At 34.5% G+C, this 26,546-nt stretch overlaps 1 long non-coding RNA gene across 1 annotated transcript; it reads right to left on the bottom strand.

Annotated features, from left to right (window-relative positions):
• Positions 1-9,122: 9,122 nt before the first annotated feature.
• On the bottom strand, positions 9,123-11,132 carry LOC124888150. The gene is made up of 2 exons (XR_007046198.1): positions 10,931-11,132; positions 9,123-9,450 (listed from the first exon to the last, which is right to left on the bottom strand). It is a non-coding gene; the product is annotated as an uncharacterized LOC124888150 (long non-coding RNA).
• Between the last annotated feature and the right edge of the window lie 15,414 nt (positions 11,133-26,546).

Below are 26,546 nucleotides of genomic sequence, written 5' to 3'. Positions count from 1 at the left end.
GCGACAGATGAGTTATCTGTTGCAACATATAGACCATCTTTTGTAATAACTTAATAAAAATGGTTATTATTAAAAGAAATAGTTATTAAAAAGGTAAGGAGTCTTTGATTATTATTTAATTTTAAGAACTAATTAATATTAAGAAACAAAAAGATTCTAACCTTTTACAATAATCAAAATGTCACCACTTTGATTTAATTAAGTCATGACCTTTCACAGTAATAAAAAAGTTACCAGTTTGAATGTAATTAATAAAATAGAGGTGATCAGTCGTCACTTTTTTTCTAACACATTCAAATTCAATTTTCTATAAATAGGTCCCTCCTTACTCGTTCATTCTACTCCACTTTATTTATTATTTTGCATCTTCTCTTTCATATTACAACTTCAACCACTTCTCTTTAAAGAGCAAATTTCGTTTCCATTGAGGTAAGTTATTTTTTTGTGTGTAAGTATACCATTTGATAGTACACATTGTATTACATTCAAACTCTTTTCTTTACTTTTTTGTTTATGTTTTTATCAATTCATGTGTGTTTTAGATATGGATGATCCTGTTTGGGAAATTATATTTTGTGCGACATTGTTCGGTAACTTTAGAGATAGGTTAATGAACTTCAGTGAAAGTTGGCCATTGTGAGAATAAGGTGCTCTGAGAGATTCGCAAGCTGAGGAGGACCCTGCTATTGCTGATTGATGATTGGCTAATTGAAAATATCAATAATAATAATAGAGGCTAACAAGGCTGAGAGGGGAGTCCTGAACTCGCATGTTAGCGTGGTTGCTAACAAGCGCTAACCGAAATTACCATGGGAAAGCAACGCAAAGATGATAGAGTCTTAGTATCGAAAAGGAAATTAATTACACCAGAAATAGAAAGGAACCCACAATACTCAGTGATACAAGCCTAAAGTGCATAAGGATTGCAAGGACTTCTCAAAGGACTAAGCTCGGAATTGGCAAGACATTTGAGACCCTTTTGGAATCCTTCTCAAGCCGTGACCAAAATGAAAGGGGAGAAGAAAAGTTTGCACTCAAGAGGTTCCCAATTATTAAGGGAATAGAGGTCTTTACACTACAAAAGGCCACACTCAAGAGGCGCCTTTCCTAAGCCCTTATTAAGGGCATTTTTGTCAATTATTATGTAATAGTATAAATAGACAGTTTAGCTTCCATTCTCATTAGCTTTGATGAATATTGATAGGATACTCTTAGTTAGTATTTTTAGTCTTCCTTAGCTTGTAGAAACCAAAATTTGAGTGTTGAATGCATTTGGAAGGTTTTTCACTTGTATTGAACATTTGGCAAGAAAAGGGGAGTTGGGGGAGTGTGAATTTCCTTGGTTCACCTAAGAGGGTGGTGTTATCTCTCATTGGTGTTGTGTGTCTTGGTGTTTGATACACACCTTGGTTCTATTCATTGGTGTGAGTGTATGTCTCTCTACTATCTTTACTTTTACATCTCTTCTTCACCTTTTTTCTTCTATGTGTGTTGTTTTTCCTTGTGTGTGCTTGCTGATTTTTGCCTTCTAGTGTCCATTTCGTGTGTTGATAGTCCTTTAGGCTATGATTTGGCATCATAACCATGTATTAGAGTTGTTCCCTCAACTCTAAGTCTTGGATCTAAGAAAATCTCCACAAAAAAAGAGTCTAGAGTCAAGAAAATTAAAAAAAAAAAGTCCAAATCTGAAAATTGCAAAAAAAAAAAGTTGTGTCACGTTTTTGTTTTAGATCTGAATTTTGAAACTTAGATCTACTTTGTTTTGTGTTATTTTGTGTGTTTCTAGTGCTAGATCCTTGTTCCCTTGCACTAATAGTGTATAGATCTAAGTTTTGAGCAAGATCTGGTTGTGTTTGTGCATTCCACCATTGTTGAAAAAGTATTTGAAGCTTTTTGTGGGTGGATTCCGTGTGGCTTGTGGTATTTGTGACGTTTTGTGGATTATTTTGTGTTGTTTGTGCTTGGTTTGGCAAAGGGAACCTAAATCTTAAAAAAAATGAAGTTAGGGTTCATTTGCCTAGTGGTCAAACCTTGGTCAACTCTTGAATATTCATCTTGTTGTTCATCATCTTCAAAACTTGTTGAAGAAGAATATTCAAAGTCCTGGTTTGATCTACAAAAATAAATAAAGAAAAGGTGAAATTTGTTTGTACAAAGAATATTCCCTAGCATATTCACAATCTTCCAAAAGAAGAAGGGACAAAGGAAATATCAAAGTACAATTGAAGGTACAAAGGGGGGGGGACCAATTGTTTTCAAATCAATTTGAACATTGAAAAAGGGATCCAAACCCTCTATTTTCCCCTCAATTTCATTCAAGCACCTCTCTAGTTCAAGTGTGGATGAAACCAGAAGTTTGGGAAATTGAAAATTTTTGAAAGTAACGTCCAATCACAAGTTGCCGCATCATCACTTTGGTGACCAACCGAATTGAGTTCAAATTTAGATTTCCTAGTTTCTAATTGTTGTTTCTATTTTCAATTTTGTTGGTTCTATCACTAATTAGCAAGATAGTAACTACCTACTAGTTTGGTAATTAGATTAGAGTTTGTTTGTTTCGCTTTTTTGATTTTTATGTGCTTTTCTCATTTTTGAATTCATAGTAGTTTGTTGGTTCAAGTCCATACATCATTTTATTTTACTCATATCAAACAAAAATCGACTCCGGGCCAAGGCATATTCACCACTCAATTAAATTGCTAAGTATTCAACACTTGTGAGACCAAATGTGAGGTGAGATCCGAGTGTGAGTGTGGTGAGGATTTTGAACTAACGTGTTTGTTTGTTTTGTAGGTATTATTTTTCTTTGTTTTTTTTGCTTCTTGTTAGGTACACTTGACCATGGAATCTTAAGGTTCACAAACCCAAAACTTAGATAATAACATGCTTGGGATAATTATGGCCGGAATTGAGGCTCTTAGCCGAAAGGTAGACATGGTACAAACCAAAATGACATTTTTAAAGGGTGGTGTGATTAGAATGAAAGCGGGATTTGATAGAATATGTGATAGAGTATGTCCACCAATCCCTCCATAATTGAACCAAGTCCAACAAAAGGAACTCGGTACTCAAATGCTACCCCAAAATCCGAACTACCAAATCCCAAACCGAATTGACCAAAGACCTTATCTTTCTCTTCAAATGCCACAAAACTGAAATCTCCCCATCCAAATAGAAGAAGATCAGGAGGTAGAAACCAAAAAGGGTGAGGCTAAGCCTCAAGATGGAGAGAAAATTAATGGTGAGATACAAGGAGGATGCGAATGAAGGAGGGAAAAGGAAATGGAAGCCACGAGTAGTGAAATTGGAAGGGAAAAAGGACCATTGATATTCACTAACCCAAATACTAGAATTTTTCCTAGTATTTTCTCTTCTCATGTGAAGGTTCAAGACCTTATAAGCCCCACAGAGAAGCCCAAGGAAGTTCCCTTCAAGCCCTTGGCCGAAAGTCCTAATTTTGGGATAAGTGATGAAGAAGTGAGTCCAAAGGGAAACATTGACATATTCCCTTTTAATGTAGAGAATAAGGGATTCTATGATGCAAAATCAAGTGAATAACACACTTCCCATGATCTACAAGGTAATAAATCTATCTTTTACACCTCTAGAAACTTGATTTGTTGTGATGTGGCTAGTAATGGCCAAAGTGGTGTAGTTTTGGATTTTCTTAGTGAAGAAGTATGTGAATCTTCCTTTTGTGATACTCTTTGCATTGTTAGGTTGCATAAGGACCAAACTCTTTTTGTGAGTATGCAAGCACTAGTTGATCCTTTAGATGACAAAATCAATTCTTTTCGTAAGAATGATTTGTGTCCATCTAGTACTAGCACTTATGACTTGAATAAGGTTCCCTTACCAAGTGACAATATTATTCACACACTAGTTGACCTTTGTGAAATTTGAGGTGAGCATACGTTGGTATATGAGTTGCTAATAACTAGTGAGAATGTGAATGATGATCAACCTACTTACTAATGTAGTCCACTACTTGAGCATATGTGTGGTGTGTTTGATAAGTCTCAAGTTAGTAATGAAGTTGATGGAGTTGATCATGGGATTGGAGATGATTCTTTGAGCATGTTGTATGATGAAAGCCACATTGATAGATTTGCTCAAAGAAACCATGAAAAGGCACAATCGGGTGAAGGTGACCTTGAATTGCTTGATTATTTAGGAAACCTGAATTTTGATTGTTCTTGTGAACATGTTTTTGTGTGTGATCCCTTTTCTGATCATGGTGATTTATTTCTATGTGGGTATTAATCTCTTAAAACAGAAAGTGGTGCACGCTTAGAAATTCTATCTACTTCTCCTTTGTGTGTTTCCTATGTTGACCATCCTAGTGGTGATGAACTTGGAACTAGTGAGTACTTGCATAAGGGCACCATAGTTGAAGTTGATTTGTGTGACACCTTTCTCTACTCTCTATTTGTCTTTGATGAGATGTATGTTATTGTAGAGAGTATGTCTTTTAGATTGGACGAAGCCTATGGGGAAAAAGAGTGTTGTCTAGATCCATGTCTAAGGTCACTCGTTCTATTTGACCCCGGTGCCAAATGTGGATATGATGATGCTAGCACACCCAACTTGTTAGCTTGGTCTACATGAAAAGCAAAGTATTATTCTTTAAAACCCAAGATCAAATGTGTCACTATCGTCTTGGGATAATGGTTCTAAATGTGAATCCTTGCTTGACACACTTGTGCTTGAATTGAATGAATTCCAATTTGTGGATGCCACGTTGATGTTTTATTTGAAAGAAGGAATCCATATGTGTTTAAATGACTTAATTCCAACCTTATATGCTAAAATTATTAAATGAATTGGCATTCTTATAGATAATAGCACCTTGGATGATGCCTATACACTTGATGCCTTCCTATACTACCGTTTTTCTTATGATGATATCCATGCTAGTCGTGGATTTGTTTTATGTAGGGGTAGGACATTTGTTTGTTGGTCCACTTGGAGTTACAAGGCTATATGTATTTTGTGGACCTTTGTAGTTTCCTTACCTTTTGATGTTTTCCTTAGCCGTGTCCTTTGTGATTCTTGTGGTAGGTGTTTCATGATCATATCGAAGGATAGTTGGTTGTATTTTAAATATGTACCTCCGTGGAGTGTTTCTTTGAACTTGTATGTTGAAAACATGACATTAACCTTGTTCATAGTGACTTTACATATGGCATAGTTGTGTGTAATGTCTTAGATGATTGTGAGTTGGATCCCCTAGTAAAAGGGATGATTAGTTTCGGTATGCCCTTGGTTACTTCAACCCTTTGATCCCGGTGCATTCTTGAAGTATGTGAGAGATAGGCTCGGATTATGTCCATCTATTTTTTATGTTGATCCTATTCACTTTCTTTGTGCTATTTATGCTAAGTCTTTCATTTCACACACAAAGGACCCATGGATGTATGTCAAGTGTTAGCAACATTGGCTTGTCTATATAACTTGTGGTACTAATGCTAACCCTCCTCCCTTGAGGATTGTGTGCTTGTTTTCCTCTCTTTGGTTTTGCAAGGTGTGAATTTGAGGACAAATTCCTTTCAAGATGGAGAGGATGATACAAGCCTAAAGTGCATAAGGATTGCAAGGACTTCTCAAAGGACCAAGCTCAGAATTGGCAAGACATTTGAGACCCTTTTGGAATCCTTCTAAATCCGTGACCAAAATGAAAGGGGAGAAGGAAATCTTACACTCAAGAGGTGCCTAATTACTAAGGGAATGGAGGTCTTTACACTACAAAAGGCCACACTCAAGAGGCGCCTTTCCTAAGCCCTCATTAAGGGCATTTTGGTCAATTGTTATGTAATATTATAAATAGATATTTTAGCTCTCATTCTCATTAGCTTTGATGAATATTGAGAGGATACTCTTATTTAGTAGTTTTAGTCTTCCTTATCTTGTAGAAACCGAAATTTGAGTGTTGAATGCATTTGGAAGGTTTTTCACTTGTATTGAACATTTGCCAAGAAAGGAGGAGTTGAGGGAGTGTGAATTCCCTTGGTTCACCTAAGAGAGTGGTGTTATCTCTTATTGGTGTTGTGTATCTTGGAGTTTGATACACACCTTAGTTCTATTTATGGTGTGGGTGTGTGTCTCTACTATCTTTACTTTTGTATCTCTTCTTCATCTCTTTTCTTCTAAGTGTGTTATTTTTCCTTGTGTATGCTTGCTGATTTTTGCCTTCTAGTGTCAATTTTGTGTGTTGATATTCCTTTAGGCTATCACTTGGCAATCACGTTTGGAAGCTACCTCCCAGCTTGGTTTCAATCCGTAGAGGAGGAGGATGAACTTTCAGTCCCAGAATTACCTATGTCTATTCAGTTTGAACCTTATGGTGTCGGCACCACAGGATCACAGCCTGCTATGCGCAAATTACAATTCTCGAAAGTAGAATCTAGTGGTCCGGCAAAGGTTACAAAGACATAACAAGCCCAAAAGGAGTATGACGCAAATAGGTATGCAAAATGAGGTAAATCGCTAACCTATATCCCTCCCACTACACGTGAAGAGAAACGATGTGTTACAATTGTCAAGGAGGACCTTGTAGAATCGGAGAAGTACTGAAGCTCTACATTAACTGGGTTTGTGGTGGGTGATACTCCATATATGAAAACCATGGAGAATTATGTTCAAAATTTCTGGAAAATGGAGAAACTCCCCCAAATTATGTGTCAAGATAAAGGTTATTTTGTCTTTCGGTTTGGATCTGTGAAGGATAGGGAGGAAATACTACATGGTTAACCTTACACTTTCCAAAATAAACCTTTCATACTAGAGATGGGAGCTGAACTATGAATTCTATCTAGATTATATTACCACTATTCCATTATGGGTCACAATGCCAGGCCTACCGGTAGGATATTGGTCGAGGGAATCACTGAGCAAGCTAGGTAGTGCAATAGGACAGTCACTGCATACTGATAGCTTCACAACGTCAATGAAAAAAATCTCCTATGCTCGAATATTGATAGAAGTAGATGTTTCTCAGCCACTTGTAGAGGTAATTGATCTTTCCACCCCCTATGGGGAGTTTCAACAAATAGTTGAGTATGATTGGAAACCAAAATTTTGCAAGCATTGTATGAAATGTGGGCATGACTCAAAGGACTACTAGAATAGATCAGAGAAAGGTGAAAAAGAACTGGAATTCAAAGATATGAAGAGGAAGAAACAACAGAACAGGCGTAGACATAAATCACCTTTATGGCAAAGAAAAGAGACAACTACTGAGGAGCAATTACAGGAGCAAAAAAGGCAAGCTACTTCCTTAGTACACAAGGAACCTCCGAAATGTTCAAAGGCTAGAAATAGTCCATCAACTAATAAAATTGGGAAGTTACCCACCCCAGGTTCCAAGGGTTGACTCATTCAATTCCTATACTAAATTGATTTCAAAGCCTAGACATGGAGAGGAGCGCTGCTATAGGCGACCCTATAGGTCTTCACCCACCATGAAGGTTTTCACTTGGAATGTAAGGGGGGGTGAATCAACCCCTAAACCAGAAGAAGCTGAAGCTCTTTCTGAAGAATAATAAAGTAGATGTAATAGGAATTCTGGAGACCAGAGTAAAAGAGAATAAAGCACTAAATATTTTGAGGAAGATAGGTGACAAGTGAAGCTACTGCTGCAACTATCATATAGCTCTTAATGAAAGAGTATGGTTGATATGGAGAAATACACCTATAGTGCGGATTCAAATAATCTCAGAGAAATTTATTCATTACACCATCAAGGACAAAGCCTTGGAAGCCCAGACTCACCTTACAGTGGTATATGCTCATAATAGCCATGGTCAACGAGCTGTGTTATGGCAAGAATTGATGACATTAGGTGCATCAATTTTAACTGACTGGGTATTAGCTAGGGATTTTAACAGTGTACTAACAAGTATAGATAGATTGGGGTCCCTTTTACTACCATCAAGATTTTCAATAGTGTGTGGATGGGATACATCTTACACCTATTTTCAATAGTGTGTGGATGGGCTACAGATTTTCAATGCTACTACACCTTCTGCAATAGACAACAGGTTGAAAATAGGGTCTATTCCAAAATTGATTGGGCATTTGGTAATCTGAGCTGGATGAGTACACATGGGCATGTAGAGGCTAAATTTATGCTACTTGGAATGTCTGACCACTCTCCAATCCTCGTACAGGTTTGTCGTCCTCCTCACTCAAATCTCAGGCTAATCAAGTTGTTCAAGACTGTGTTAAACCATCTAGAGTGTGGGACTGTATTAATTACGGTATGGCAAAGACACTACACAGGTACTCATATGCATAAATTATGGAAAAAATTAAAAGCTATGAAGAATGGGCTCAAAAACCTGAATGCATACATGCCTGATTAAAGCCAAAAACTAATTCAGGCCCAGCAAGAAAAGGAAATTACTCAAGATAGGTTGAATTCTGATCCATATAACCCTGAACTAATAGACCAAGATAAAATATTAGTTGCTAAAATCAGAAAATAAAGTGAAGTAGTGGAACTGGTGCTGAGGCAAAATTAAGAATTAACTGGATAAAGAGTGGTGATGAAAATACTCAGTTCTTTCATGCCCAGGTAAAGATCAGATCTAGCAGAAATTCAATAACTTCCATTCATAATTCACAGGGGTGAAGGTGCAGGAACCGAAGCTTGTTGAGGATGAATTTACAAAGTTCTTTACTGAGTTAATGGGAACTAGAGCAGGGAGCTTACCTTGCCCAAATACAGAACTTATTAAAGTAAGACCATGCCTGTCCTACCCTTAAAATTGTAGACTAATGAATGAAATCACAGTAGAGGAAATTGTTCAGGCTATTAAAGGACTTCCAGCAGATAAGACACCTGGAGTAGATGCTTTCCCTGCTGAGTTTTTTCAGAAACACTGGGCTATGGTTAGAGAAGATACAATTAATGATGTCAAAGAATTCTTCCATACCGGGGTCATCCTAAAAGCCTCCAGTGTCACTGTAGTCACACTGGTTCCCAAAACCCCAAACCCAACTCAAGTAAAGGACTACAAACCTATATCATGTTGCACAACAGTTTACAAAATCATTACTAATATTTTGACAAACAAGTTTAAATAAGTGATAGAAGATATTGTAAGACCTGCTCAAACTACTTTTGTAGAAGGAAGAAGTATTATTGACAACATACTCTTCAGTTATAAAGTTTTAAAATGGTACACAAGGAAGGGATTATCCCCTAGATGTGTGATAAAAATTAACTTGAGGAAAGCCTATGATTCAATTGAGTGGAGCTTCTTGGAAAGTATGTTGGCTGATCTGGGATTTCCTTGGAAATTTATACAATAGGTAATGGCATGTATTTCATCAGTCTCAGACTTTCTTATTCTATTTGGAGGATTGATAAAACCTTTTGCGGGTAAGAGAGGCATAAGGCAAGGAGACCCTATGTGTCCTTACCTATTTGTCTTGGAAATAGAGTACCTGCAAAGAGAGTTAGTACAATTAGACCAAACTACAGAATTCAAATATCATCCAGGTGCAAGAATTTAGGAGTGGAGCATATATGCTTTGCAGATGACTTGCTCATGTTTTGTAAGACAAAAATGACATCCATACAATTACTTCAGGCTGCTTTTAATAGGTTTTCTGCTGCTACTGGTCTCCAATCCAACACTAACAAGAGCTCAATACACATGACTGGGGTCAAAACTGAAGTAAAAAAAAGAAATACTAAGATCCTTAGGATAACAGGATGGTGAGATACCTTTCAAATATTTAGGAGTTCCATTATCCTCAAAGAAATTGACTGTTTCATAGTTTATGCCAAGTATTGAAAAAATTACTGAAAGACTGAGGTGTTGGTATGCTAAGCTTCTATCCTATGTAGGTAGAACTCAGTTGATAAAGTCTGTCCTATTTGGGAGGGTGAGATACCTTTCAAATATTTGGGAGTTCCATTATCCTCAAAGAAATTAACTGTTGCATAGTGTATGCCAAGTGTTGAAAAAATTACTAAAAGACTAAGGTGTTGGTATGCTAAGCTTCTATCCTGTTTGGTGTGCAAACATACTGGGCTCAAATTTTTGTACTGCCTAAGAGAATGAAGTTGGTTGAATAGGTCTGTCGAACTTATCTATGGACTGGATCCACTGCTAACTCAAAAAAATCTTTGATTTCCTAGGAAAAACTATGTACTCCAAAAGCAGTAGGTGGACAACACATAATTAATATGAAAATTTGGAATTGTGCAGCTATTTTAAAATTACTGTAGTCTGTTGCTGAAAATAAGGAATGCTTGTGGAACAAATGGTTGAATGAATATTATATGAAAGGGTACTCTGATGAAAACTGCCCTATTCCTTTAAAGGCTACTTGGGTACTGAGGAAAGTCATTAAAGCCAGAAAACACATAATAGAGATTGGTTCTCTGCAAGGAGGCCTGGCAGCTAGACTGAGGCAAATGGTGATAAATGGGAAGTTTTTCGTCAAAAAGATGTATAAAGCTTTGCTCCCAAATTATCAAAAGGTGGAGTGGAAGTTCATAAATCTATACCAAACTATCCATCCGAGGCACAAATTCACATTATGGCTGGCAGCATGGAAGAGACTAGCAACAGCTGATAGATTACAGAGAATTGGTATTCACGTCCTTCTAGAATGTGGTTTCTATAACTCTAACTCAGAGTCAGTGAATCATTTATACTTTGAATGCCCTGTAACCAAGGAATTATGGAAAAGATTATTAACATGGCTGAGGCTGCAAAGAACAATTTGGTGCTGGCAAGAAGAGTTAGATTGGGCGAATAGGAAAGCTAAAAGTAAATCAGGGCAGTGTGCTATGATAAGTTGTACGTTTGCAATGGTAGTTACACTCATATGGAGAGAAAGGAATATGATCATACCACAAAAAGGAATATTTTAGTAGGATAAAATATGTAGGGAAATTGCCATCCATACTTACATCAACAGACAAACTCTACCTTTCTGGACAGATGCTCTTACCAAGCTTGATAAGTGGCCTTAACTGTGGAAATAAAGTGAGAAGCTAAAGTAGGATAAGCTTTTGTTTCTTGTGTAAATCTAGATTGTTTTTTGTATAGTAGGAAGGAGATAGATTAGTATACTGAGAGTAATAGATGGTCAGTATCTATTTGAACTTGTAACTCAAATTTTTTGGCATGAAATGAAAAGATCGATAATTGGCCAAAAAAAAATAATAACAATTATGTTATGTTTATTCTTTTAGCGTATGTATTTTTTATATCGGATCTACCTACCAAATGTATTTTATTTTTGTTTAGTGAAAAAAATTATATTTGGTCGACTTGGACTTTTCAATTCTTATTTAATTTTTATTCTGGCTATTTCTTTTTAACAATATATCGATGGTTGGAGGTAAGGAACAATTTTTAATCCAGTATTAATAGCAAGAGTCTTGAGTTCTTTCAACAGATGGATCATCTGTTGATGTTGGAAGAATACAAAACAGTGAAAAAAACTACATTGTGTTGTTCCAACAGATTACCCATCTATTGTAACAGAGTGGTCATTTGTTGGAGGAACACATTCCAGTTTGATGAACTGTATTGTGTTCTTCCAGAAAATTTCCATCTGTTTTAACAGATGGGTAATCTGCTGAAAAAAATTTTGTAGTCTATTGTATTTAGTTCCTATTTTACCTCTTTTTATTAATGCACAAGTTAATAAAGAGATATTTTATATAATAAATAATAACATTTACATTCACAAAAATGAATTAAAAATATCAAAGTCCATAATAAACAATAACACAAGTTTTTCTATTACAACTAACATGGTGGATTACGATTCGAGCATGTAGTTTTTTGTGGCCAACGTTCTTACATACGGAGCACTTTCTTTTTCTTGATGAAAATGATTCTCCAACTCCACGCCTCCTCTTATATCACCTTCTTTTCGATTTGATAGTACTTGGATTAATATACGGAGGAGGTATTAATCTCTCCAAAATCTCTACAGGAACAAACCAAGATTCTTCGAGAGGAACCAGATTAATACTCTCACTATATGCCATTACATATCTCTCCACTGAATAATATGGAGACGAGTACCCATAAATTTAAGTTTCATATTGTGCACCGTATTGGGCTCGAAGATTCCATAATATGTGGATCGGATATTTTGTCCACATCAAAAAATCTACTTGTACAAGATCCTTTTTGAAGATTGACTGTGGCAACGTCACCATGACCGTCGCTATTGAACTTGTAATCTGCTATTTGATGAAAAAATAACCTATTCCCCAAACTGATATTCGTTGATATTTATTTTCTTCTTCTAGAACAAATCTTTTTCTTGTGTCCGCATACTGCATATATCTTTCGTGAAATAATTCGACATGTCTTTTGTTTATTTCCTTAAAACATCACCACAATGGGAAATTCTCTTTCAATGTCAAACATTAAATTCGATGATTCAGCTATGTTTGACATCACAATATTATACCTATACAAAAAAATCATATAGTACGATATCATACATTAAGTATTACAAAGTTGTAAATCAGACAAGACTTTAAATTCATAAGAATGTACCTATTTTCCAGATAAAATGCCTGGCTCTATCTCTCAAAACCAACACATTTGAGATGGTGTGCTTCGTTGGGATGCACATCCTTTATTTGATTGAAATGATCAAAAAACTCATCTCTATTATATGTTTTACCTACTCTATAAAAAAAAGTCACGACCCTTTCGTTGTGAAAGTTGTTTCGAATATTTTTTCTGTAAGATGCCTCATGCAACAATCAAAGTGAGCTGAAGTGTAGAAAATTGAACTCATTTTTCGGATACTTGTATGCCTATCCAAAATTATACACAACCCTTCGGTATCGTCAACACAGCTTCGCAATTGTTCAAAAAAATATGCATACGAGGCATCACATTCCTAGTCTACTACAGAAATAGTAACGAGAAAGATGTGACTCTCGGCATCTTGTGTCACCACCACTATCAAAACTCCATTATACTTGCTCCTCAAGAAAGTTCCGTCGACAGCTATGAATTTTCTCAACTATTGAAAACCAAGAATCTAAGAACCATAGGATACAAAAAAGTACTTGAATCTTCCATTTTCATCAACATGCAATGCAGTCTTACTTTCGAGATTTATGGACTCAAGCATGTAACGGTAGGCATCGAGGACTGCATACCCGTGCTCATATGTCCCTCTAACCAAGTCCTTAGAAATCCCCATAATTGTATAAATCTTTAAATAACTGATAGTAACACCCAATTTTGTACAGAGTTGATTGGATATATCAGCTGTAGAAGGGTCTTTGCCATTGGGGAATCTATTTTGAAATAACTACTGAGACCTTTGTCGTGGCGTGAGAATTTTGGCTCGTAATATGCTCCGAACCAAACATGTGATACTTTTGATAAATATTAATGATGAATCTATCGGAACTTAAGTATTTCACAACCCTCAACGACCACTTACATTCCGGATTAGCATATCTAGAACAAAAGACTTTGCTCGAATTAATATCCTTCTTTAGTTTAAATTTTTTTTCAAGCAAGCAATAAATAAAGAAGTAGATAGTTATATATTATCCTTAAATGGCATTCTCTTGTAAGAACCAGTCTTGTTATCTTGATGATTGCGCGACTGTGTTGATTGAGAAGAACTGTCCACCGTATTGCTCGCAACAACGGGCGTAGGTGTTTGAGCATCATCTAAAATATTAATGTCCAGATCATCTAATTTATCATCAAACATGTCTTCTTGTTCTTCTTCTACATTTTGGTTCTCATTCTCTCTCAATTTTTCAACCAAGTACACCCTTAATATCAGCCTAGATGAATTACTCAGATAAGCATGCAACTGAACCTGATTGATTATCTTGAAAGGTAGTACCCTCTGATTTTCAAAGGAGTTGTGCATGTAGCTGATGATGAGTTCTTCTGATTGAAAATTCAGTCCACAATGGCTGATGTTTAAGTTTACAAAATCATCATACAAAACATCATTTTGGACTGTTATAGCTATCATCTCTAGTATTTCACTATTCTTCTAATACCAAATATATCGACTGCTCTTCTCGATCCATTCACTATGACAATCCACCCCTATTATTATTGATCCCTCCATTAGTGGTACCTAAATAAAGACATTTGTTAAAAAATATTAATAATGACATGGTAATAAAATTAATAGTGGTTGTATAGTACTATAATATGAATCCCGAGAGATGAGTAATCTATTGCAATAGGTGAATAATATGATGCAAGGGTAAGTTATATTTTATAACAGATGACTCACCTATTGGTATTTGTGTTATGGTACTATAGAACATGAAGCTAATTCCAATAGATGGGACATCTATTGGAATAAGTGACTCACATATTGCAACATATTATACATTTGTTGCAATGGATGTCTCACCTGTTGGGATGTACTACAGAACCTTTGAAGCTGATTCCAACAGTTGAGTCACCTGTTGCAACAAATGACACATTTGTTGGAATCAGCTTTAGGTTCTATATTCTGTAACATGAATACCAACAGATGAGTCATCTGTTGGAATCAACTTCAGGTTCTATTGCAACAGGTGAGTAATATATTTTAATAGATGACTCTTCTATTTCAATGGATAACTCGTCTGTTGCAACAAATGACCTATATATCTGTTCGATTCATGTTACAACACTATATAACCATAAACATGAATCCAACATATGAGTCTTCTGTTGTAACAAATGACTTGAAACAGATGAATCTCATGTTGGATTTAAGGTCAGGTTCTATCCATTGTTGAAAAAACAATAGTAACAGTGTACCCAAATGAGAAATTCAACTAAAATTCATAATTTCACTTGTCAATGTCACCTATGAAGTAATATCAAAGTGATTTATGAAATTAAATTTGACCTAAAAATTGGTCAAGTAGCAGCAATAGTGGTAACAACAACAACAATGGTTAACAAAAAGAAGATGATGATGATAATGAAGAAAAAGATGATGAATAAAGTAGCAGCAACAATGAACAAAAATTGAAAAGAGAGAGAACACAACAATAAATGAGAAGAGAGAGAAACACACTTTTTTTTCCTTCCGTTTCTAGTTATATTAGGTTTTACATGGATCAAAGTATAAATTAAAAAACTTGTGGGTTATTCTCAAACTTTTCCAACTTTCTTAATCACTCATAAAGTAACTATCACATAAACTCAATTTTTAAAACTTGAGTCACCTAAACCTCAATTCAAAACTCTTTTGTCACACAAAACCCCCAGTTAGTTTATATGTTTACTTTTAAATCCAATTTGAAAATCTTGACTCCGCCTCCATCACCATTTACGATGCAAAGAATGAATTAGCTTTGGAGAAACAACATTAATAAGCCCAGTTGGTGCATACTTTCTTGTTTTGTCTCTCTTCTTCTTTAATATCCCTTCAATTGTGAAATCGACATCCCCACTTGTAAAATCCCATCAACCACTATGTTGCACCAAAAATGATTGTAGTTTGAATTCGTCATTATTAATTTGATAAAAGATTAATCCTAATTGAAAGAAACATTATTTCTCTATACCTTTTGAAGGTAGAATCCATGAAAGATTAATCCCAATTGAAAGAAACACTATTTCTCTATATCTCTCCGAACACAGAAATCAATATTTATACAAGAGGTTCCTTGAATAGCCAAGTCTTCTAACATTACTAGAATACACAAAGAGGCATACATGAGATATTGATATACAATATTTCTACTTGTCTATAGTTAATTACGTTTATTCTTTACCGCGCACATATTTTTATTAACATAGCTTTTGCCTTTGTTAGTAGAAGAAGATTTTGTATGAAAACCAATTAGAATTTCTATGATTTATGTTACTTAGTCAAAGATTTTTCATAATATTTTTCATAACTTTGTCTATTTATGTATGAAAATAAAAGATTTTTCATAACTTTGTCTATTTATTTTCGAAAATAAAGTCTCTACCCAGTTTTTTAAAAAATAGGAAACTGATTTTAAAGGCCTTTTGAAAACCTTATAACCAACGGAGGGTAAGGATTCAATACTTTTTAACGAAGAGATCTACCATCTTTAAAAAAACTCACAAATACGATTACCAACGGATTCAAACATTTGAGACCAATATTGTAACTTAAAAGGAGTTCTTATAAACTTCATACCATTTTAAAAATGAAATAAAATCTAGTCGTCATTTATCATTCTTCTTTTTCAAAAGATGAAACAATTGAAAAGTTCAAATGTCAAATAAACTTTACTTTTAATTTTTCTTATTTGAATTAAGACCTTGAACTAAATAGTTAATCCAAATTATATAAATTACTTACTCCGTTTCAAAAAGAATGACCTACTTTTCTTTTTAGTCCGTTTAAAAAAAATGTCCCCTTTTCTTAAGGATAAAGGACATCCTCAAGTTTGTAAGTTTTCTTTATTTTCTTAAACTTAGTGTCAAGTCAAAGTAAGTCATTCTTTTTTAAACGGAAGGAGTAGGATAAATTTTTGTTTAAGAACTATGAAGGGATAAAGGAAATCCTCAAGTTTGTAAACAGATGCACAACAGATAAGAATATGCAGAAAGCAAAAGACTAAAGATAGAGTCAACACATTGAAATTTAATAGAACTCTCTTGACTGTTATTCAGTACTCTCTTAACATTAGCTAGTTGGACTCTTCCATCGTGCCAATACCCACCGACCTTCTCAATTTTTGAAAAGGGAGAAACCTGAGAGGTTTAGTAAAAATGTCCGTCAACTGATCTTTACTTTGGAAATACTGAAGCTCTATAGTTCCTTCATTGTTGAGATCTCACAGGAAATAATACTTCACATCTTTCATGGTTTACATGATTATTTGACAACTTAATTGCAGAATTGATGTCACAAAATATTATAGTAGCTCTTTCCATCTTGAATTGCAGCTCTTAAAGGATTCTCCTAAGCGAAATAGCTTGACAAGCACAAGCTATTGCAACTACAAATTCAGCTTTTGTACTTGATAATGTGACAACCGTTTTCTTTTTGGAGGACCACGATATATCCCCTGTGCCTAGCATAAGACATAACTTGAAGTTCTTTTCCTACCATCTTGATCTCATGCATAATCGCTATCAGTAAAGCTAGTCAAATCTGTCTTTTCTCCTTTCCTATAGAAAATTTCAAAATCTTTGGTTCCTTGTAAGTAATGAAGAATTCTCTTCACATTTAAGAGATGCATTTCAGTTGGGCACTCCATTTATCTACTTACAAGACTAAAAACATACATGATTTCTAGTCTTGTAGCAGTTAGGTACATCAAACTACCCACAATTTGCTTGTAAAATGTGTTATCCAACTTTTTTCTGCTCCCAGCTTTGTTTAGTTTCAAGCCAAACTTAACTGGAATGTTGGTTTGATTGCAATTTTGCATCTTAAACCTATTTAAAATTTGTCGATCATACTTATTTTGAGAAACAAATATGCCATTATCAGATACACTACTTCTAAACCAAGAAAGTAATGCATTTTACAAAAATCAAACATCTGGAATTCATCCACCATAGAATTCTTGAAATTAGAAAACATGTCACTATTATTCCCTATAAATATGAGATCATCGACATACAAACATGTAATGAGCACTTTTCCATTCTTCTCTAGGCTCATATGGACACTTTTGAAAATCTTTTTTTAAAATGAGCCTCAATGCGACTATACCAAGACTGTGGGACTTGTTTTAGTCCATAAAGAGATTTCTTTAATCTATAAACTTTATGCTCACTTTCAATCTTAACATAACCAGGGGTTGTTCGATAAATACCTACTTCTCCAAGTATTCATGTAGAAAAAATGATATTATATTCAATTGGAAGATCGACTACGAATTTTGTGATGTCAAGACAATTAGCATTCTAATGCCTTGCAACTGGAGCAAAAACTTCAGTATAATCCACACCATACTTTTGCTTGTATCCCTTAGCCACTAATCACGTCTTATACTTATCAATTTTGCTATTTTCTTTCAATTTCATCTTATAGACCCACTTGACACCAATAATTTTGTGCTTATCAGGAAGATCAATAAGCTCCCAAGTATCATTCCTTTTAATAGCTCCAATTTCATCATCCATTGTCTTTCTTTATTTTTCTTCTCTAATAGCACTCTAAAAAATTATAGGATCACAGTCTGCAAACAATGCAAAATGGCCAAGCACAACATTATTTGCATTAATTCTTGTTACCTTATAGTCCATCATCCACGCGGGCTTTTTCTCAAGCACAATAAAGAGGCTGAGTTGTTGTATTAGTTTCTTCTAAATCTGTTGGCAAATTTTCAATCATTGGTGAACTTTCATCAAGAGTTGGTAAAATTTTACCAGCTGCAGGAGTTGAATTCTCTGCACTTCTAGGTATTGCATTTACTTCTTCGACTCTTGTATTAAATATGATTGTAGTAGACTATTGCATATCCCAATCCTAAGTGTTTTCCTCATCAAAACTAACATCTCTGTTGATTACAATCTTCTTCGTTAGTGGGTTAAGAAATTTATAGCCTTTGATGATTCACTAACACCGAGAAAGATACATTTTTTGCTTTTGTCATCAAGTTTATTCCTCTTCTCGTCTGGAATATGCACGTAGCAATGCAACTGAAAATTTAAAAGTGGTTGACAGTTGATTTTCTTCCACTCCAAGCCTCCTCTGGAGTCATGTTTTGAACAACACATGTTGGACTTCTATTTAATACATGAATGTTCCAATTTATCGCTTTTGGCCAGAAAGTCTTTTCCATTTTTCCTTTTGGTGATCTCTCTTTGAAGTTCGCTAGATTCATAAAAAACTTCAAAGAGTTTTGGGCAATACTCGCCCCCACGATCAGTTCGAAGAGACTTTATGACCCTTCCAATTTCATTTTCTACATGAGCTTTGAAACTTTTAAATGCTCCAAAAGCTTCTGATTTTTCCTGTATAAAATACAACAAAGTTTTTCGGGAATAATTATTCGTAAAGGTAATGAAATACCTTTTACCTCCATTAGAAATTTCTTTAATTGGGTTACAAATATCTAAATGCACCAGCTCTAAAATACCCTTTGCTCTCCAGGACTTTCCTTTTGAAAATTGAGAATGATGTTGTTTGCCAACGACACATTCATCGCAAACTTGGGAAGGGATGATGATTTCTAAAAGACCTATCATTATATTTTTCTGTTGAAGAGTTTTTAATCCATCAAAACCTAAGCGACCATATCTAAAATGCCACAACCATGAAAGATCTTTTACTTTCGCCTTTAAATAAGACTGAATACTCTCAATATTCAAGGTAAATAACCTCTTTGAATTCATTTTCACAATAACAATAGCTCCTCTAGTAGGAATATAAATCTCACAAACATCCTTCCCAATGAGAATAAAATATCATTTTTCTTGCAATTGTCTAACACTCAATAAGTTGCTTTTTAAAGAAGGAACATAAAGCACATTTGATATTATTTCTTCAAAACCAATCCTGGGTTTAATCTTATATCACCATTTCCCATTGCATCATAGTGGAGCAATCACCAAAATTAACTTTAGAACGAAAGCCTTCATTTAAAGAAGAAAAACAAGACTTAATCCCACTCATGTGATTACTACAACCTGTGTCCAGATACCAATCATCTTGGAAGGGTTTTTCTTCTATTTCTATTGCCATCAACAATGTCTCAATTTCGTTGCTTTCAACAAAATTTGACTTCTCGTCCTTGTCACTAGGCAACCTAATATAGCAATTAGACAGATAATGATGAAATTTATAACATCAATAGCATTTGATCTTTGATTTGTCAAAATTCTTTCCCCTGCCTTTGTCGTCATCATTATCTCTAAAATTTCAGTTGCTATCTATATTTTCCCTACTTGTTCTCCCTCTTCCTCTACCTTTACCTCTACCCCTTACTCTAGAATTGAAAGAAATAAAAGTAGAAGCCTTCAAGGTATGCTCCTCAGGAGTTGAACTATGATTTATCTTTTGTTCATGCACCAATAAGGAGCTTTGCGATTCATCCAGCGATAATTCATCTATATCTTTTGATTTCTCAATGGAGCAAACGACATAATACTTCAGCGTCAAAGAGCGTAATATTTTCTCAACAATTGTGACATCATTCATCTTCTCGCGATGAAATCGCACTTTGTTGTTGATCTCCATTGTTCTACCACAGTAACTTATTACAGACTCTCCTTTCTTTATCTGCAAAGTCTCAAAATCCCATCTCAAGGCTTAAAGTTGTGCATGTTTCACTCTAGCAGTGCCTTGATATTTCTTGTTCATGGAGTCCCAAATATCCTTGGAAATTTCTGTGCAAATAATAGCCTGAAAGAGATAATTCTTTGCTCTCAAATCTTTCAGTTTTTTCGCTTCCAACTTTATTTTTTGAGCATTCGTCAAAATTTTTCCTACTATCGAAAAGTCGATGTCGTCCTCCACAATTGGCCAATACTCTTTAGATAGTAAGAAATTCTCCATCCGCATGCTCCAATGGTCACAGTGACCATCAAAGTGAGGAATTGCTGCTTGTATGAAATTACTATCTGATTCCATGAGTGTTACGAAATAGAGAAGAGAGGTTTAGTTGTTACTGAATTTTTTTTCTTCACTGCAGGATCTAACGCTCGCTCTAATGCCACTGTAAATAGATGCATAACAAAGAAGAATGAGATGGCCGAGTGGTTCAAGGCGTAGCATTGGAACTTCTATGTAGGCTTTTGTTTACCGAGGGTTCGAATCCCTCTCTTTATGCAGAATGCAAAAGACTAAAGATAGAGTCAACACATTGAAATTTAATGAAACTTTCTTGACTATTACTAAGTACTCTGTGGCTGTTAATTTTATAGGTAGAAAGATGTAACAACATTAAATAATAAGCTGAAACGACTAACTAATATAACTCCTAAAAGATAGAAAATAAATTCACGATAAACTACTCTCCTAAAGACTAGAACAAAGCTAGAAACAAGACTTTATTTGCTGATTTGATTTGCTAAGAAAGTTATCCTCACAAAGCTTAAAGTAAAACAAGCATGATCAAGAGAAGTTAAAACATTCACGATAAAGAGAAATTAAAACGTTTGATCTTTTTCAAGATATTCATTTAAGTTGAGAAAACTATTAGCATTCTAATAAACAAAGAAATATAAGGGATAATCTTGCGCTTCGCCCAAATCTAAAATAATAAGCAAATAGGCTCAATTCGAAATTACATCTCCTCCCCCGAAGTGTCCCGTCTTGAATTTTATCCCCCACATATTTGGTCTTAAGTTTTTTACCCTAAAATATATGGTCTTGAATTTTTATCCTCCACTAAATAAGTTCTAATGTTTGTCTATAAGGCAAAACTTGTAGTCAATTAAGAAGGTTCATTGTTTTAAAATTTCCTAAACGAATATCTTATGGGGAAGAGTTAGAACGTCTGCCTTAGTAGAGGCGGAGCCAGGATTTTAAGTAAGGAGATTCAATATTCAAAGAAAACTAAGTCAAAGGGGGTTCAACACTTACTATAAGCACATAAAAAATAATTTTAATCATGTATAAATAGTATATTTTTCCGTCGATGGGGATTCGGACGAACCCCCTAAAGAGGGCTAGCTCCGCCTCTATGTGTTAGGTTGGATTTCATTTTTGGGTTTGAACAGTTCCTATTAAATTTCATTTCTTGGATCATCCCAGGTATGTTCTCCAACTTCAACTCATTGAAGGCATGACTTTGGCGAGGATGATCGGGTAGGAACTTGAAGGGCTGACTTCAAAGTACAAGTTTGTACCACGATTTTTCTATCTTCCTATTTCTACTCTCTTCTTTCCAAATATTAGAAAGGATGTATAGAATAAGTCTTCAATAATTACAAAGTAATGTTGCACACATGTTATACTATCATTTCATTATCCTACATCTTGAGATTGAATGTAAATTCAATGAAAAGTTAGTGACGAGGAATTGGTGGATAATTGGACAGAGAAAGGACCTTTAGCTCATAGATTCCAATAACAGCTTGCAAAAGAAATTTTGTTAGGAGCTCTGCCCTTAGGAATAAGTCTTACAATGTGCAAATTCAAATTTAATTAGACCTTAATATAAATAAAGAATGAAAAAAAAATACTGCATATCTTTATGGTGATGACATTATCATGACTCATGAGATGGTCTCATATATATATATCTATGTGTCTAATTTAAAACTCCGGTGAAATCATGATATATTCACCAGAATTTTAGTAAAACCCATGTACACACACACAAATCAATCACATGTTAAAAAAGATTGCTTTCCATTTTGTAAGGTTACTGATTATATTAAAGAGGCAATTCGATGTATGTATTGAGTTCTTTGTTAAGCGTGGGATTCAAGAAAGAGTCAGATCACTTAAGCCTATTGTAGAGAAAAAGATATCTTTACATATTTGTAGTGTAAACTTTCGCGGCTTGAAATCATAACTTTCTGATAGCTCGACAGTAACTTTTAACGTTGCGTCACGTCTTCACTTATGCAAAACTGTCAATTACATATCTAAATTACGTGGAGGTGTTGTTCATATAGTTTTCGTATATATGAATGAGATAGTATGAGCAGTGCTGATGATATTCACACAATCAAAGAATCATTCTTTTTCCTTACTTCAGGTGCGTGATTGTAATACCATAAAGTTGTAGCATCCCTCTGTTCTTTGATCAATATATTTTCAAGTGTTTGATTTCACATTGCAACTGAAAACTATTTTACCTGTTGTTTCCTTGGATAATTTTCCTGATTGCAGGCTATTAAGATAACCAACAAAAAAGTCAGTGTAGATCCACAATCGAAGTCTGTACACAAACCTTATCCCCACACTGAGGAGGTAGGTGTTGGGTTCGAAATCGAGAGGACGTCATGCGGAAGCTATTAGTTGCAAACCATTGTGGTGACAATTCAGAATACACATAAAACAATACTAAAAAACTTAATATTATTATATTATTTGGCCAATTAGCCTACATATAAAACCTAATATAAAAAACATAAAAACTAATGAGAGAGAAAATCTCTCCTAAACAAAGATTCTTTAATGACTACATTGTGGATGTTATTGTGTTATGGTATGAAAAGAAGTCTTCTACTTATAAATGTACAAAATCTTTCCTCCAAGAAAGAGGTTTGCAAAATATGAAAAAATTTATATTTTCAGGAAAAGTAAAAGTATTTATGGTTACTTTTACTTTCTTATAAGGAAAAATAAAACTTAAATTTGGTAAGAAAATCGGGGCAAAAATCCTAACAAATCTCCCCTTTTTGGCTTGATTTTCTTAACTTGATCCGCCTTCTTCATGTCATATGCATAATTTTGGTTCTTCACATAATCTTCATTTATGTCTGATGTTTGTCATGCTTAAAAATTGAGCCCTTTTGGGTTAAAAATATATTATCCATTTTGGATTAAAAATATTGGAGCCCTAAATAGGGTTAAAAGAGAGCTTTATTTTTAAAGATGTGACAACAGGATTGTTGAAAATATAATTGAAATATCTTCTCCACATGTAGTTGGACAAAATCTTCATTATCATCCAATTGATTGCAAATTGATTAGAATTGTCTTGGACTTTTCTTCAACCTCGCTTTACCAAACCATTAGATCTTTGAACCATAGGCTCTGATACCACTTGTTGGGTTCAAAATCGAGAGGGCGTCATGCGGAAGCTATTAGTTGCAAACCATTGTGGTTACAATTCAGAAGACATATAAAACAATACTACAAAGCTTAATATTATTATATTATTTGGCCAATTGGCCTACATATAAGACCTAATATAAAAAATATAAAAACTAATGAGAGAAAAAAAAATTTCCTAAACAAAGACTATTTAATGACTACAGTGTGGATGTTATTGTGTTATGGTATGAGAAGCGGCCTTCTAGATATACAAAACCTTTCTTCTAAGAAAGAGGTTTGCCAAATATGAAAAAAAATTATATTTTCCTTTAAGGAAAAGTAAAAATAGTTATGATTACTTTTATTTTTCTTATAAGGAAAAATAAAACTTAAATTTGATAAAAAAATCGGAACAAAAATCCTAATAGTAGCAGACATGAGGTAGTAGTGACTGTTTCCGACTACATGATATGAAGCTGCAAAAATAGATTAAATTTCAAACTTCTAACTCTCTCCACATTTTTCTGAACATTCTAGCATATCTTTTGTGCTTTCTTATTTTATTTTTTGTACTAATGTCCTTGTGACCTTACATATGCAGTGTTTTTTTGAGGTATATGTACTATGCTTCATTTAACATATCACCTCTTTGCGCTTTTGTTCCTTTTTATTGCAGTGGTGTAACTATACTAAAGGGGATATATTGTTGTCGCACGCTTTGATGATGACTAGTTGATATTAGAGGATCAGGTCCCTCACATATCCTGGTTTGGTACAGCAGTCATATCTCTGCACAGTTTTATCCGTTAGTGCAACAAACTGTGCAGGTGTGCAGTGTACCTGATTAGACACCTGGTCCAATCAAAATTCAATCCTAATTTTCACACTACTATAGATAGAAAAGGATGTTTCTCCCTCAATATTTTTTGCAATTTGAAGAAGTTCATGGTGTTGGCGAAGATTCTCTAAAGCTCAGGTCCCGAGTCTCTTTCTGCTTAAGGTCTAGGTGTTCTTGAGTCAAGTTTTGCTTTGTAATTGATTTACTCAACTTATAAGAGTATAGTTTTCTCTTGACAGTAGAGTTCTTAGGTAGAGTTACCTAAGGTGCATCGATTAGAGTTAATCGATTGTGAAGAGGCTGAGTTGTATAGAGGCCGTTTTAGTAGAGCTATTACAGCTAGTAGAACTTAAAGTTAAGTTTTTTAGAGTTTGTAATCAATGAGTTTTGATTATAGTGGAGATTGCGTGCTTGTGACGGCAAACCGTGGTTTTTCCTTCCTTGAGCAAGGAGATTTCCACATAAATCACTGTGTGCATTTAAATTTTTATAATTTTTGGCTGGTTACTGTTTTATTGCTATTTTCCTAATCTCAGGAACCTGATCTATATCTTTTGCTAGCATACATCAGCTATATCTCTCCACCAAGGAAGAGCACATGAATGCACCTAAACTTGATATTTGTTATTGTACAACTGCATATATTTGTCTGATAATATAGAAGGTGAAAAAGTTGTGCTTATTTTTCAGCTGTCTGTCTTACGGATCTTCGTAATTATTATCGCATCATATATATTTGGTCCATGAGCTTTTGGGCAACTGCCAGCTAGTCGAATGCTAAGTATCAGTTTTAAAACCCAACTAAGGAAAAAAACAATTTTCACAAAGAGGGACACAATTGCCGATCATTTCCAATTTCATCCTGCAAATAGGAAAGAGAAATCTAGACTGTCACAAACATAAATATGCCTCAACTCAAAGAAATACTAAATTGAAGCTAGCACACATAATCAACTTATTGGTGCTTTAGCAAAGGATATGAAAAGGCAAATTCAAAGCTTGAACTTTAAAGATTTGGACCCTACTGTTAGGATATGGAAATGCTTGATTAATGATAAATGATAATATTTGACGAAAATTAACATTTATTCAAATAACTTCACTACTAAAGTTAAAGTGAAAAAATAAAACCTCATAAGACCACTACACAACAAATTGATGGACCATAGAGCAAAAAAGGGCTATTTTTACTTTTCATTGTCAAAATTCAATTTCAAAGTGAAAATTCATAAACTACATTGTGAATGTAAGTCACAGCCCAAGGCTCGAATAATGATGGTACTATCACAGAAATGAACATGAAAATATAACTCAACTGACCTGGGACAAACAGGGAACAAAATAGTGTTAAAACAAGAAATTAGAGTCATATTTTGAAGAGAAAAAGAAAGAAAGTCATATTGAACTCACACTTTTTATAAATAGCCCGGGATTGAAATTCTAGAGAAGGGATTAAAACAAAATTGGTGACAAATTATTTTGTAAAAGGCTGAAATTTGTCAGGCTAATCATATCTTAGCCAAAAAGTCAATACAACACAACAAAAAGGGTTCGGGATACCTTAGTTTTATTGGCAGAAGCTTGGGATATATTTCAAAAGACTAACTATTCGGGTAGTATAAAATAAATTACTATCCATTACCTTGAATAGTCATTTACATGAATTAATTACTAATTAAAAGTGGAAAGACTTTGAATTAAAATTTAAATTATTAAATATTATTTTAGTTATTAACTTAACTAATTTATTTAAAGACTAGATATTCAAGGCCCGTGCTAGATGTAGACTCGTAATTCCGTCCCTCCCCAAAACAATTTTGAATACACTTTACCGCGTACCCATCCACATAGTAATTTTTTCACAAGAAAAATAAAATAAACAAGCATCTCATTTTTTTTCATTTATTTTTATCCTAATCTAAAATTACAACAAATCCATAACAAATTAACACTCCACTCAATTAAATTTAACCACCTCACCTTATTCTAACAACCTCTACCCCACCCCCACCCCTACCCCTCACATTTTATCCCCTTTTCTAACAAACTCACAAAAGGACAAAAAATACACACACACCGTGAC

This window comes from Capsicum annuum, chromosome 10 (genome assembly GCF_002878395.1).
Source record: "Capsicum annuum cultivar UCD-10X-F1 chromosome 10, UCD10Xv1.1, whole genome shotgun sequence".
Taxonomy (NCBI): Eukaryota; Viridiplantae; Streptophyta; class Magnoliopsida; order Solanales; family Solanaceae; genus Capsicum; species Capsicum annuum.
The sequence above is the reverse complement of the archived record's forward strand: the minus strand, read 5'-3'. Positions and strand labels throughout refer to the sequence as shown.